Genomic DNA, 14,771 nt, shown 5'->3' on the forward strand with positions numbered 1-14,771 from the left:
CAGGTATACAACATAGTGATTCCATATTTGTATATATTACAAAATGATCACTGCTAATTAACACCCATCACCACACTTGGTTACAAATTGTTTTTCTTGTGATGAGAACTTTAAAAATCTTCTCTCTTAGCAAATTTCTAATATGCTGTATAGTATTAACTGTAGTCACCAGGCTGTACAGGGAATGACTGCTTAAAAAAGACACAGAGGCATTAAATACAAAGAAACAGTGATACATTTGTATAAATTTAAAATTGAGAGTGTCTGTTTATCAAAAAAACGCCACTAAGAAAATGGAAAGTTCAGCTGCAGAGTAGGAGGTACTTCTAACACATAATGAATCCCAACAGCACAATTTTGAGCAAAAGAAGCCAAACTCAAAGAATATACACTGTATGCTTCCATTTCTGTAAAATTCTGAAACAAGCGAAGCTCGCTGTGCTGTTTAGGAATGAATACTTACTTAGGTAGTAAAACTCCAAAGAAAAGCAAGGATTTTTCTTGATTACCACAAAGGCATTCTGGGCTTACATAGACGTTTGCTTTATAATTTCATTAAATTATACATTTGTATTTTAAATACTTCTCTTTCTATTTTTCAATGAAATCAAGTAAAAACTGTTTTTAAGTGAAATGTAATTTTTGCCTTTTTGATGGCTTATATATATAAGAAGATATCCTTAGGTTTTCAAAAACTTTTCTCCTGATTTTTGAAAGTCTGCAAATAGGTCACATTGGCTAGACAGAGATTTAGGATAGTTTCATAAACTCTTAAGACTTTTAGCTCTGTTTTAGTTTTAACAAAACAGAAGAAATTAATCTGCCCCAAAATGGGAATCAGGTTGGTGTCTCCCTATCTTTCAGTGTCACCAAAGCTGTGATATGAAATCCTGACTCTTTTGATGGTTTTATTGTTTCTTTTATTCTGCTTAAAGCAGTCAGTGGTAACTTCACATCTGCCTTACTGGTACTCCTCTTTCAATGCCTTGTGATGCAGTTGGTTTGGGACCTTTCTAAATGACTTAGTTCATTCAAACAAGGTAAATGGTATATAAGGCAGGACGTAATACAGGCATGTACAATCAAAATTACAAATGAAGTTTAAAATATTTATGTAATAGAGAATGAAAAGGCTCACCTGGAAGTTAGGTAAAGAAGGGACAGTAGTAAGGCAGTACTTTCTGAGATTACAACCTCCCCTGTGCTGTCCTTTCTGTCAGTCATATCTTTTTTTTTCTTTTTTGCTGTTTTTTAAAAAATTAATGGAGGTACTGGGGAGTGAACCCAGGACCTCGTGCATGGTAAGCACTCACTACTACTGAGCTAAACCCTCCCCTCTGCCAGTCATTTCTAATTAGAGTTGGAGGTATGGGTTGTGGAAGGTGTAATAGTATTGGAAGTAATGGAAGGCACCAAGAGCTAAGAATCTCATCGAAGAGATGAAAAATAAATGGATGAATGAGGGTCCGGGTAAGTTCCAACAAGGATTCGATGCTGGATACAGTACCAGAAAGAAATTGAAGTGGAGAAAGAAATTAAAATATATATCATATTAGTAAGCTTTAAAATTAAAAAAAAGTTTTAAAAAGCCTGTGGAACACATTGATATAACTTGGGTCTAGAATGAGGGGCGTTGGGGGCAGATGGGGCACCAGATACACAGGGAAGGACTTGATGGACAGTGCGTTATTTCTGCATGCATAATGGTGCTCATGAACATAGCTTGAAATTTTGAAGAATCAACATTGGGAAAGGGACTAGAGAGGCTAATTTTAAAGGTGCATGGTCAATTAGTTGAATGAAAATGATGAAGGGAAACTCACTGTCTTATTAAAAGAAGCAGAAATAATGGTATGAGGAAAGAAAAAAGGGTATGTGTTGTAAATATGTAATATGTAAATGAGGTGTAGATAGTGACTATGATCAAAATAATGAGCGTTACTGCTGCCTCGCTGGTTGTGGACATTCACCTCAGGATTGTTAAAGGATTGTGCCTTGCTCAAATAGAGGTGAAATGTTGTTTGTATTAATTATAAGCTACTTGGTTTTACATTTGAGTAATTATCCCTTAAGATATGTTTCTTTTAAGTCTTGAATTATTTCGTCAGGGGTTATGCATTCATGATAGTACCTGGAAGTCAGCATTTTATGGTTTTGGAGATCAGAGTAATTTCAAAAAACTATGAAATGAGTCAAACCTGAAGCCTGTCCCAATTGTTGGCCCCAAATTGAAAAGAAAGTATGTTATCTCAAACTCTATTCTTTGGTTTATCTAAACGTATTGTTGTTGATCAGGCTGTTAGTAACATAACGCTGCTAAGAAAAGCTAAGAGACTTTTTTTTTCTTACATAAACGGTCGTGTTTCTAGGCACCATTTCTCCCTAAGGGCATGTAGCTCTCCTTTTACAATGGAAACCATCTGGAGGCTGTGTTGAGCATCAGCCCCACGTTGGCTGCATACACTGTGTTCATTTTTCTGTTGTGTCCAGATGGCCCAGGAAATTGCAAATGCCCCAAGGGCATGTGCCTCCCATCACATTGTCCTCCTCAGGGGGGAGCCAGCATGTTCCTTACTCCCCAGGTGGGGCCTGCACTGAGCGGGATCCAGGGCTGAGCTCCTGAGGGCAGGGGCTGGATCTGGCCTTCTCCCTGTCCCCAGTCCCCAGAGAGACCTGCCTCCAGGGAAGTCTGAGGGACGGCCCCTTCACCCGCACCCCTGCAGCCCCAGCCTCAGAATGTAGTCACCATGGTCAGGTCCTGAGCCTTGTCCCATGCGGATGAGGAGCAGCAGATCTACACGGAGCAGGGCATGGAGGAGACTGCGCTGTGTGCTGCCAGCTGGAACACGAGAACGAGCCCTGGAGCCCTGGCGGCCTTCCCCTTCGTGAAGGAGGGGGCAGCCCCAGCCCTGGCCGCACGGCACCTTCATGAGCATTAGATGAAAGCACTCCTATGGGTGTGTGGGTAAGGACAAGGGGTCCCCGCTGGAGCCACAGGAGCACAGCTTGGTGAGGGGACAGTCGCTGTGGGGAGAAGAGGTCACATCCTCTGGATTGCTGCAGCCCCACTCTGGGTGGCCAGCTTTGTGCACGGAGCGTGGGCTGGATTTCGGCTCCCCCTCACCCTTTCAGTGCCGCAGCCCTGGGCAGTAACCCCCACAAAGGCAGAGATCTTACCCTGAGCCTGGGCCCTGAGCCTGGCCCCTGGCCTCCCCTCTTCTCCCCGCTGTTGGATCCCAGCTTACCCCACCTCCCCAGCCCTGGCTACCCCCTCTAGGTATCAGTCCCTGGAGGGGTCTGAGCTGGAGGGTCCACCCTCCCATCCAGGCTCTGGAGGCTATGAACAGGTGGCTGTGGGAGCTGTACCCAAGAGTGAGGATGTCTTTGACATCGTCCTTGTGACCAACAACCACGCTCAGGTGGGCATCTGTCTCATCAGTGGTGTCAACCACCATGGTGAGCACGAGGAGTCTGACCAATGACATGGCCCCCACTGGACTCCCGGTGCTGGGGCCGCACCTCTGCAGGGTGCAGGTGCACCCACTGGAGCCTCAAGCCCAGCAGGGTGCTGGTGAACTGGCTCTTTCATAGGAGACTTTCATAGTGAGTTCAGGATTGTTTTCAAAGGTAAATAAAATTTAATTAATATCTTACCCTAAGTTTAAGTATTTCATCTATCATAATATATTGGACTCTGGGAAAAATTAATTTTATGAATTTTCACTATCAAGAAAAACATCAGTTAAATTTTATGCAATAGAAATGTGATGATCTTATGTAGATTAATCAATCTCGTAATAGCATTTATGTGTGAGAGCTCTGAAATCAGAGTTTGGCTATTGAAATGAGTGTCCTTTTTGTCATGGACGTTCCGATTGTCTGCAGTTGGCCGTTACAAACTGCTCCATGGGACGTCTTTGTGCATATCTCCTAAGTACTCAGATGAGGTTTCTCTAAGTAATGTGCCTTAATATCCCCAGAAGTGGGATTCTTTAGACAGTAGAGTAGCTTAATTCCACTGGTTTTTGCCAAGTTGATTTCTTATTTGTTTCCATTCTCCTCATCCGTGTTTTTAGTTTACTGTTTTTCCACATCCTTGCATATTCCTAATATTTAGACGTCTTACGTCTTTTTTTTATTTGATGGAGCATGACACGTAGCCTTGTTTTAGACTCTTAATTTCTGCCAGTTCTGATGGCTCTCACTGATCACTCATGACACTGCATCTCTTTCCATGTGTTCAATGACACTTTGGGTTTTCTTGTCCCTGAACTATCTGTTCACATCATTGGCCCGTTTCCCTAGTGAGGATTTGCCCTTTGTACTGATTTCTCGAAGTTCTTGTTATTTCTGGATTTCTAATGCTAAGTGCTCTTTTATGTTGGAGGTGCCTCCTTCCATGCTGTTATGGCGTGTTTTTTAAATTCGTTTTCAGTGATTTCCATTTTAATTTATCAGTATTTTCCTTTAAAGTTAAGTTTTTGTGTGTGTGACTTTTATTTCCATTCCTACTTTAATGGCATAAAGGATATCCTCTTATATGAGTTTTATAGTTTTGCTTTTTACATTTTATCTGGAATTTATTTTTGTAAACAGACCAAGAGAGGGATTTATATATTTTTTTCCATGTGGATGACTGATGGTCCACGTGCCATTTTATTCCTTTCTTCCCTTATTTTTAATGCCATACACCAAACTCCCAAATATATGTAGATGTTTCTGTGGTTGCTGTTCTCTTTTTTTGGGTCATTTTTCTTTCCTTATACTAATACCACAGATTTTAATGAAAACAGCTTTAGAATAAGATTTATTAGTTGGAAGAAAATTCTTCCCTCGTCATTCTTTTTCTTTGAAACCCTTTGGCTGTTCTTGGCCTCTTACTATTTCATATCAGTTTAGGAACCACACTGTCACATATCTTTATAAATAATACATTTTCTAGGATTTTGATGAAGAAATGCATTGAGTTTATAGATTGAGTCCAGGAGAATTGACATTTTATGGTATTGTTTTCACATCCAGGACCATGGTTGCCTTTTAAAAATGCCCTTTGTGCTCTTTGGTGAGGTTTTATCACTTTATATAATATCCTACTTGTCTCTTGCATATTTTCTTAAATTTGTTCCCAGATATTTACACTTTTGTTAACATTCTAAAGGAAATTTTTTAAAATGACATTTTTTACTGATTACTGTTGGTGCATGTTACTAAGTTTAGCATGTTGTTTTATATCTAGCAACGAGGCTGAAGTATTTTTTCATTCAAATAGTGTCTAGATTTTTATTATGACTAATTTTTTGTGAGAACCATGGTAGTTTTTTTCCTTTCCAATCTTAGGCTTTTTTCAGTCTCCTGTCAGGTCTAGGAGCTCTGGGGTTTTATTGAAAAGAGGCAATGACAGTGTGCACTGTTGTTCCTGATTTATAAGTGAATGTGTCTAACTTTATATTAAATATGGTTTTTATTGTAGGATTTTGATAGCTTTTTTTTTTTATTAAATAACAAAATTTCCATTCCCAGTTTGAGTTAGAGTGTTTTATATTGTTTTTATTTTTCTCAAGAATGGGTGCTGTGCTGCATTTAATCAAATGATTTTTTTCTCTATTTATTGAGATGATCACATATTTTCCTTCTGTGATCTGTTAACCTGTTCATGTGTTATTTGTGCTTCTCTTTTTCCTTAGTAAGAAAGTATTATTCTACTTTATTAGTCTTTCCAAAGACTAATTGGGGATTTTTTAAAACCTCTCTTGTTTCTCTGTTTATTCTGTGACATTCTTTTCTGTACTTATTTTCTTTGTTTTATCGTAGCTTAATTGCTATTCCTCCTTTACTCCCTAGAAACTTAATGAATTTTTATTGCGATCCCACAAGCTAATGTGTAGTGGTTTCATTGTCATTTTGTTCTAAATATTTTGTGTGTAGTTACACTTGTCAACTTCTGGTATATATTGTTTATATGTTCATGTTACCTTTTGTGTAGTGGATACACATAATTCAGGTGCACAAACAACTTTTAAAATAAAAAAGTGGAAAAAAAATGAATGACCTTTTCAGTTAGAGTCCCAATGGGCCACTCCAAGACTAGAAAGTCAAATATTTGCATATTATACTGTAAAGTAGCATACTTCTAGGGTTTGAATTCATTTTTTATTATCCAGGGTTTTTTTTTTTTTTTTCATTCTTAATAGAATCTTCTGACTCCGTGAACAAGATTTGTGAAGGTTTGTCATTTCCTTTTCCCTAGATTACTCAGAAGTATCAACTTCATGAAGTCATTGCCTAACTATTAGAAAAGAAAGGAGATATTCATGGTGTCTTTTTAATAATGCTAGAGGTAAGATTTTGCTCTGTGTGCTTTGTCTGTGTTTCTACCTAGCCCTCTATCCATTTATCAATCCCATCTTTTTTTATTTGATGTATAAAACTGTTAAGTTTTCATCATTCCATCTTAATTTCTTATGTCTCAAAGTAAGTTGCAGACAGTAGTACATTTTATCTGTAAATATTTCTATCACATGTGTCATTGACTAGAGTTGCTTTCTTTGTGGCATTTTTTTGAGGTAAAATAACCATATGCAATGCATAAGTTTTAATTGTGGCTTTTATTGAGTTTTAACAAATGCATACATCTGTGTAACCCTAGTCCCCAGCAACATAGAGAACATCACCTTCAACCCAGGAAGTCCCTTCACAGTCAGTCCCCACTTCTATCCCCCAGAGATAACCACACTTCCGATTTTCTTTTCCATGTGGGTGAGTTTTGCCTGTTTTATTCATTCATACTAGTGGAATCATTCAGTAGATACTCTAGTATAATTCTCCTTTCACTCTGCGTAATGGTTTTGAGGCTTATCTCTGTCACTGCACATGTCAGTCCTTGTGCCCGTTACTGCTGAGCACTGTTTAACTCTAGGAAGACACCACCACCTCACCGTTCTCCTGGTGACTGATGCCTGGGCTGGTTCTAGTTTTTGACTGTTACGAGTACAGTTGCTGTGACCAGGCTTGTACAGAAATGCTCTCCTTTCCCTGGAGTCACTGCCAAGGAGTGGGGCTGGGATATCGCAGGGTAGGCATTGGTTTAGTTTTGAAAGCAATTAGCAGGCATTTTTCCAAGGTGATTGTGGCATTTCATGTTCCACCAATGATGTATGAGAGTTGTGGTTGCTCCACATTTCTCACCAACAGTTGGTGTCCTATCAATTTTCAAAAATTTTTTTCTATTCTTTTAATTGTTGTAAAATTACAAAATTTATTACCATTTCAGTGGCATTAAGTACATTCACATAGTTCTTCAGCCATCATCACCTTTCATCTCCAGATCTTTTTGAACTTCCCAAACTCATTAGGTAATTACTCCCATTCTTCCCTGCCCCTGGCAACCACCATTCTACTTTAGACTCTATGCTTTTGATTACTCTAGATACTTCATATAAGAGGAATCGAACAATATTTGTATTTGTCTTTTTTTTTTTTTTTGGTGGTGATAGATAATTAGGTTTGTTTTTAGAGAAGATTTAGATTTATTTTTAGAGACGGTCCTGGAGATTGAACCCAGGACCTTGTGTACACTAGGCATGCGCTCTACCACTGGGCTATACCCTCCCCAGTATTTTTTCCTTTTTGTTTCTAGCATATTACACTTAAACCATAACATCTTCAAGATTTATCCATGTTGTGGCACATGACAGAATTTCATTCATTTTTTAAAGCTAAGTAGTATTCCATTTTACGTATATACCACATTTAGTTTTTCCATTCATCCATCCATGGACACTTGGGTTGCTTCCACCTTTTGACTATTGTGAATAACGCTATTAGGAACATGAGTGTGCAAATATCTTTTTGAGTCCCTGCTTTCAGTTCTTCTGGGTATACACCGAGAAGTGGGATTGCTGGATTAAGTGGTGATTCTATTTTTAATTTTTTAAGGAACCACCGTATCGTTTTCCATAATGGTGTATCATTTTACATTCTCACCAGCAGTGCACAAAGAGTTGCAAGGCTCTACGTCTTCACTGATGCTTGTCATAGTCTGTTTTCTTGATAGTGCCCAGCCTAGTGGGTGTGCAGTAGCATCTCAGTGTAGTTTTGATAGGCATTTCCCTAATGATTAGTGATGCTGAGAATCTTTTCTTGGCCTTATTGGCCATTTGTATGTCATCTTTGGAGAAATGTGCATTAAAATCTTTTGACCACTTTTGAATTGGATTGTTTTCCTATGACTTGATATTTTCAAATAGCCCTCCTGAGGTTCAGAGAATCACTTGGTAGGTGATTTTAGTTAAAAGGGTAGTTTTACCCTTTTAACACACTGATACGTTTCTTTGACTCCTTAGCCTACACATTCCTTTAAATACCTTTATCCTAATTCTGTGTAGATTATTTATTTTTGGAACTTCCATAAATGCTTGGTTGGCTTTTTCATGTTTAGTTCAGCTAAATCTTAATTACTATTTTTGTACTGTCAGTATGTGTTCAGCCAATTTGCTGTTAGGTTTGTTGCATTTATTGCATTTTTATTTTTCAATTTATTGTTATGAAAGTAATTTCTGCAGACATTACATGAAAGATTGAGGGAAATGTAGGTAGAGTAATGCTTCCCCAAGATCGCTATAGTGATTTGTGGGTGATATGTCTGGAAAAGTCAGTTTGTTGAATTCCAGTGAAGATAAATTTCTCAGTAATAGTCTCATAATTATCATTTACTGTCAGACCCAGTTCTGACTGTACACTTAAGAGTTCTGGAGTATTTGCTAATTACAGGACACTGTCCTAGTTCCTAAGGGTTACACACAGTTGGCTGAAACACAGTCATCACCCAAAGAACTGCAGTCTCTTGAAGGAGACAGATAATGTAAATTAAAACTTCTAATGCAGGTAGAATTGTGTTTTACAAAAGAGGTACAGTGAGAGTGGCAAAGGATTGTGGGAAATTAGGGAATTATTTGTAACTGATGGATCAGAGGTACTTTCATGGAAGATGTGACGTTGAAACTAACTAAGACTGGAATGATGAATAGGAATTTGAGAGGCAGAAGCAAGGGAAGTGTCCTGTAGGCTGAGGGGAACATGATCGTGAAAGCTCCTGGCTGGTCCCCTCGGGGAGTAGGAGATGACCCAGTGATAGGAGTGGGAGGTGAGAAGGTGTAGCAGAATGTTTCCTGTGTTTACTTAGGGTCAGAGGTTGGCTGACATTCTGCTTTTAAAAAAATAGACGTCTTTGATGGCTTTTGTGAGTGAGACTGATGTGTTTGGCTTTGTGTTGAAGAGAGCTCTAGTATTGGTATAAAAGGGAATGAGGAAGGCAAGATTTGGACAGTGTAACGTAGGGGCGGCTGCAGGAGTGCAGTCGAGGTGTGGAAGGGCCCCCGGGGTGAAAGGAGTGGGCGTATGAGAACATGGACGTAGAAGTAACAACACAGTTTGTCTGAGTGTGCGGGTAAGGGGCAGACAGGAAGGCGTCACAGATGGCGGAGATTTATAAATGGGCTGACTTAAAAGTGTTAACCTGTTAATATGTTATGTGTGCTTCTCTTTTTTCTTAGTAGGAAAGTATTATTCTACTTTATTAATCTTTTCAGAGACTAATTGGGGATTTTTTAAAACTTCTGTTGTTTCTCTGTTGTTTTTTTCTATGACATTGTTTTCTGTACTACTTTGTTTTATTGTAGCTTAATCGGTATTTCTTCTTTACTCACTAGAAACTCTTAGTTTATGAATTTTTATTCGGTTCCACAAGCTAGTAGTGTCATTGTCATTTTCTAAATATTTTGTGTACAGTTATACTTGTCAATTTCTGGTGTATACTATTATTGTTTATATGTTCATGTTACCTTTTGTGTCATGGATACACATAATTCAGGTGCATAACAACTTTTAAAATAAAAAAGTGGAAAAAAATGAATGACCCTGGTTCAGTTAGTGTCCCAAATGGGCCACTCAAAGACTGGAAAGTCAGATGTTTGCACACGATACTATAAAGTGTAGTGTACTACTAGGGTTTGAATTCATTATTTATTATCAAGATTTTTTTTCCCCATCTTAATAGGATCTTCAGACTCCAGGAACAGGATTTGTGAAGATTTATCTTTTATTTCCTAGATTACCCGGAAGTATCAACTTCATGAAGTCACTGCCTTTCTATTAGAAAAGAAAGGGGAGGTTCATGGTGCCTTCTTAACCAGGAGGCCACCCACGCCCAGCTCCTGCTGTGCCTAGAAGACCTGTCAGGAAGGATGCCAGGAGGGAACTGCAGAACAGTGACCGACCTTGGGTCACTGCTGGGCCAAGGCAGCAAGAAGCAACGAGTCCCTGTGGGCAGGAGGCCGGCATGTGCACGGACAGCAGAGCAGAGGTGCTGGCACCAGGAGGCCAGGTGGGCACTAGGGTGCAGACTTCAGTCTCCCTTCTCCAGCTGCTGGCCTAGCTCTGCATGGGGCGATGGCTGGCCAGGGACTTTAGGAAGGGTAGGAAAACTGAGGTAAGAGGCAGAAGGAACTTCCCAGGGTTCATGTGGGGGCGAGTCCAGGGTAGGTGGTGCTGGCTTCCTGAGGCCAGGACAGCTCTGCTGCATCCCTGCTCACCCGGGCCAGGAGCCCCCCCCCCCCCCCGGGTGTGAGCGGTTGGCACACGGCCAGCACCCTCTCCCTGAGCAGGGCGGGTCATCCCAGGGTCACGAGATTGGCGTCAGTCTGTGAGTTCAGGTGTGGGTACTCCCGCCTCCTCACTGTGACCCTGTCTGAGCCTCAGTTTCTTCACCTTGAAATGAGGGGAGGGTAACAGTGCCGGCCTGGCCAAGGCAGGAGGCAGTGGTGTGTCCAGGCTTTAGCTCCAGGAGAGTCTGGAGGGGTTAAGGGGAGGAAGGGAGCTTCCTGGCAGGAGTGCAGGTGGGAGACTGAAGGGGCACCTGAGGGGTCATGTGACAGGCAGCGGGGTGGGTGGGGCAGAGGAGGCAGTTGGATGTCAAAGTCACAGCCAGAGACTGAGGTCTGACCCCACCCTCATCCTCTAAAGAGTAGGTCACTCTTGATGTGAGGAGGCAGAGGTGGGAGGGGTCTCTGCACTGACATGGGCTCAGGTTCAGAGAGTGGGGCTGCAGCGGGGCTGGGAGATGCCTGGAATGACCTTTCTCCTCTGCCCCGCTGTCTTGCATCCCCTTTGGCTGGGTTTGTAGATCCTTCCCTGAAAGATGGGGTTGGGGAGGGGTAAGGTCAGAGAGGCCACAGAGGCCCAGAATGGTAATGACCCCCATGACCACCATGGGGCTTGCAGGCAGGCCCAGAGCCCACGGGGCCATGCTAGTCTGTCCATCCAGATGGGCACAGCCAAGGCTACTGTTGCATGTGGCCCTGGCTGGGGCTGTCCACTGCTCCCACCCAGGCCTAGGTGGGAGAGGGCTTGCCAGGCCCTTGGCTTCCTGTCACCTCCTGCCCTTGCAGGTGAACACACTGGCAGGTGGCAAACAGGTGCACAGAGCAGGTGCTTGAGAACAGGGCCAGAGCCTGTGTCAGGGCCCCAAGCTTGGGGTAGGCACTGCCCCCAGCATGTCCGAGTCCCAGCCTCCCCATGGGGCTCACAGTCCCCTCTTCTGGTTTCTCTTTCAGCCGCTGCTGGCAGCCCCAGGCCGGCGTCCAGGCCCTGGATGTTAGGAGCCACTGCTTCCCTCTTGGTCATCTGAAGCCCTCTTTTTCTCCTGCCTCGGCTCAGAGTCCCTGTGACCTGGCCCCAGCCTTGCCTCTGGATCCTGGCATGCCGAGGATTGGCCCGTGCCTTCCTGCCCAGCCCGTGGAACCCTGGCAGCCCCTCCAGCTAGGATGAGGGGCCAGGCACTGCCCCAGGCACCCATTGGATTTTCCATCCCCTGCTGTTGCTGCTGCTGGGGCACCAGGAGCGTGTGTCCTTGGGGGCAGACGTGGTTCCTGGGGCTGAGCCATGTCCCACGCTGATGCTGGGCAAGTTCTTGGGGTACTTCTTGGCAACTGCTGAGTTCCTTGCCAGCATCTCATGCTGCTCCTGGATGCTGCGCAACCCAGACCCGCACCACCGCAAGCTCTACATGAGGGTGGCCGAGGCACCACCTGCAGCAGCCCCGCCCGCATCCGCACCTACCAGTTTGACTCCTTTGTGGAGTCCACACGCACCTACCTGGGCAGGGAGAGCTGTGACGAGGTGCTGAGGCTCTGTGACCCTTTGGGGCCCCTGGCCTTCCTGCAGGCCAGCAAGCAGTTCCTGCAGATAAAGGGACAGCAGCCACCCCAGGACAGTGTCTGCAGGCCCCAGAGTGGGGCCCTCCTACTCCAGCAATGACTTCTCCGTGGAGCACCTGGTCACGGGCAACGGCAGCTCCAGTGACATGGCTGGTGGCCCTGAGAACTGCCTCACTAGCCTGACCCAGGACCAGGGCGGGGATGCACTCCAGGTAAGTGACCGGTGGGGAGAGGCCCAGGGGGCAGCCCTCTGGGCAGAGGGCAGGGAAGAGAGGGTGTCCTCTTCAGGCCTGCCCTGGCCATCTGTCCCTGAGGGCACCCTCAGGGAAGCCAGTTGCACTGTGAGAATAGGGTCCTGGGGTGCTTGCCTGTGGTCCCAGGGCCAGGCGTGGTGCCGGCACACTGGGAGGTGCTTGTTGAGTGTTCAGGGCAGGATGGGTCTGGTTTCTCCCGGGATGAGGGAGCTTTTCATTTCTGGCTGGGGGAGGTCCCTCCTCGTTTGCAGGTAGGATGCTTCTTATGGGTCAGCAGGCTGCTGTGGCCTGTGGCCAGGGTCTGCAGGGACCTCCTGGGACTTGGGAGAAAAAATGAGAGTGGGCTGTCGGGAAGTGTGGTCAGGAGATGTCCTTCGGGGTTTGCACGTGTTGTGGCTGCGCAAATCCTTACCGAGCATCTAGTTACCCAGTGCCTGCGAAGTGTTCTGGTGCCAGGGGCGAGGTGCAGTGAAGGGGCGCAAGGAAGGTCCTTTGTGTCCTGGAGCTGCCTTCCTGGTTGGAGGGGGAAGGCATTAGCAGCCATACAAGAAGCAGGGGTCAGGTGAAGGGTGGGAGTGTCCCTGCTGTGTGTCATCCGGAGTCAGTGGCTGTCTTGTTCAGGGGGCCGTGTTCAAGATGCTGGAAGAGGTGTGGGCAAGCCCTGTGGGTGTCGGAGGCAAAGGCGGGGGTACCTGTGTGCTGGGCGGGTCCCAGCAAGGAGGGGCTGGGGCACAGTCCACCTTTTTTGTTGTTTGGTTTCCTTGGTGAGAAGGCCACTCCTACAGGAGGGCATGAGCAGTGGGCTGGGAACCTGGCCGGGCCTCCATGGCAGCAGGGCAGGTGGGGAGCCCCCCTTTGCAGAAAGCCCAGGATGTTGTAGGAGGCTGGAGCCTTAGCCAGGGCAGAAGAGCAGCAGGTGCCAGGCTAGGCTTCGGTGTTCATGCCGACTGGCCATCACAGGGCCAGGTGATGTGGTCCAGGGCCCTTGGCCTTTCCTGAGCCAGTGGCACTGATGGGTTCCACAGAATAGCCTTTGCAGAGGCATAGCATAAGCTAAGTGGGGTTACAAAGGAAGCTGGTTATTCTAGACCTGTTTCTATTGATGGCCCAGGGAGAGGACCCCAGATTAGAAGTGTCTGTGAAGCAGCGAGGTGCTGGAGAGGATCAGGAGAGGAGGGAAGAAGTGGCCAGAGCCCCGGGAAGGGGTGCAGGTGTGGCATCCAGGAAACATCAGAAAATCCCCGTCTCCCATCAGGGATCAGGGCCCCCAGGGCTCTTCAGGCTGGGCACTGTGACCTTGGCTGGGGCAGCTCCCCCTCCTTCCCCCAGGCTGGCATGCTGACGGGAGTGGTCCTCAGCGGGTAGGGAGGAGGTGAATGGAACAGACTATAGACGGGTCTTTCAGGGAGCAGAGATGCAGGGCAGTGGCTGGTTTTGGAGGTGGGAGGGTGCAGGAGGACCAGGTGGGCAGTGGCTTGGCTGTACATCTTACCCGGCAACACCCCAGTGGTCACCTGCTCCCTGAGCCTCAGTGTCTTTGCTGGCAAAATGCCACCTGCTTTGTGGACTGCTGGGTCACAGCAGACATGATGGCCCTGGGGCCTGGCCCACACTGGAGCTGGTCTGTGTTAGCATCAGGGCAGGGAGTGTGCTGAGGAGAGACTGGGTAGACCCAGTGGTGCAGAGCTCTCTGGAGAAGATCAAGAAGGCAGGGCTGGTGTGACATGTGTGCTGTTGATGCTGCAGAAAGCTGGCCCAGTCTGGAGAAAGGAGCAGGGTCTGAGGGGTAGGGGTGGAGCTGATGAACTTGTGGATGCAAAGGATGTGGACATGGAGGAAGGAGGTGGGTGGACCACTCCCAGATTCCTGGCTGAGACTGAGGATGTCAGCCAAGGTGCTGAAGCAGTGGGAGGAATGGGCTGGGGAGGACGATTCGGAGGTCAGAGTGGGCTTGGTTGTGAGAGGCCCATGGGTCATCCTGTGGAAATGTCGTTGGAGGAGGGAGCTCTGGGACCTAGTGCCCCTGGATAGGACCAGGTCAGGTTCAAATCCCAGCCTGACACATACGCAGTGAGTGTCCCTGGGCCCAACCCATCAGCTCCTCCATTCCCTCAGACCCCTCGTCTTTAAAACTGAGAGTAAAAACATCTTTTTCCTTGATTGTCATGAGGAATGAGAACCGGGGTGAAAGTGTTTCTAAGCAATGTTACTGATGAAAAGTCACCTGTATCTTTGTTCATTATCTGGTAGGGAATCTGGAGGGCTGGGGCAGAGAGAGGGAGGTTAGGAGATGGGGTTGGGTACC

At 45.4% G+C, this 14,771-nt stretch overlaps 1 non-coding gene across 4 annotated transcripts in view; it reads left to right on the forward strand.

Moving 5' to 3' along the window:
* LOC105105175 (uncharacterized) overlaps positions 1 to 14,771 on the forward strand; it is a 113,258-nt gene that overhangs the window by 15,230 nt on the left and 83,257 nt on the right. For all 4 annotated transcript variants that reach the window (XR_010379218.1, XR_010379221.1, XR_010379219.1 and 1 more), the window contains exons 5-7: positions 6,248 to 6,337; positions 10,108 to 10,381; positions 11,610 to 12,424. This is a non-coding gene — a transcript (uncharacterized LOC105105175). The remainder of the gene's footprint in view (positions 1 to 6,247; positions 6,338 to 10,107; positions 10,382 to 11,609; positions 12,425 to 14,771) is intronic.

Source organism: Camelus dromedarius, chromosome 36 (genome assembly GCF_036321535.1).
Source record: "Camelus dromedarius isolate mCamDro1 chromosome 36, mCamDro1.pat, whole genome shotgun sequence".
In the NCBI taxonomy this organism is placed as follows: domain Eukaryota; kingdom Metazoa; phylum Chordata; class Mammalia; order Artiodactyla; family Camelidae; genus Camelus; species Camelus dromedarius.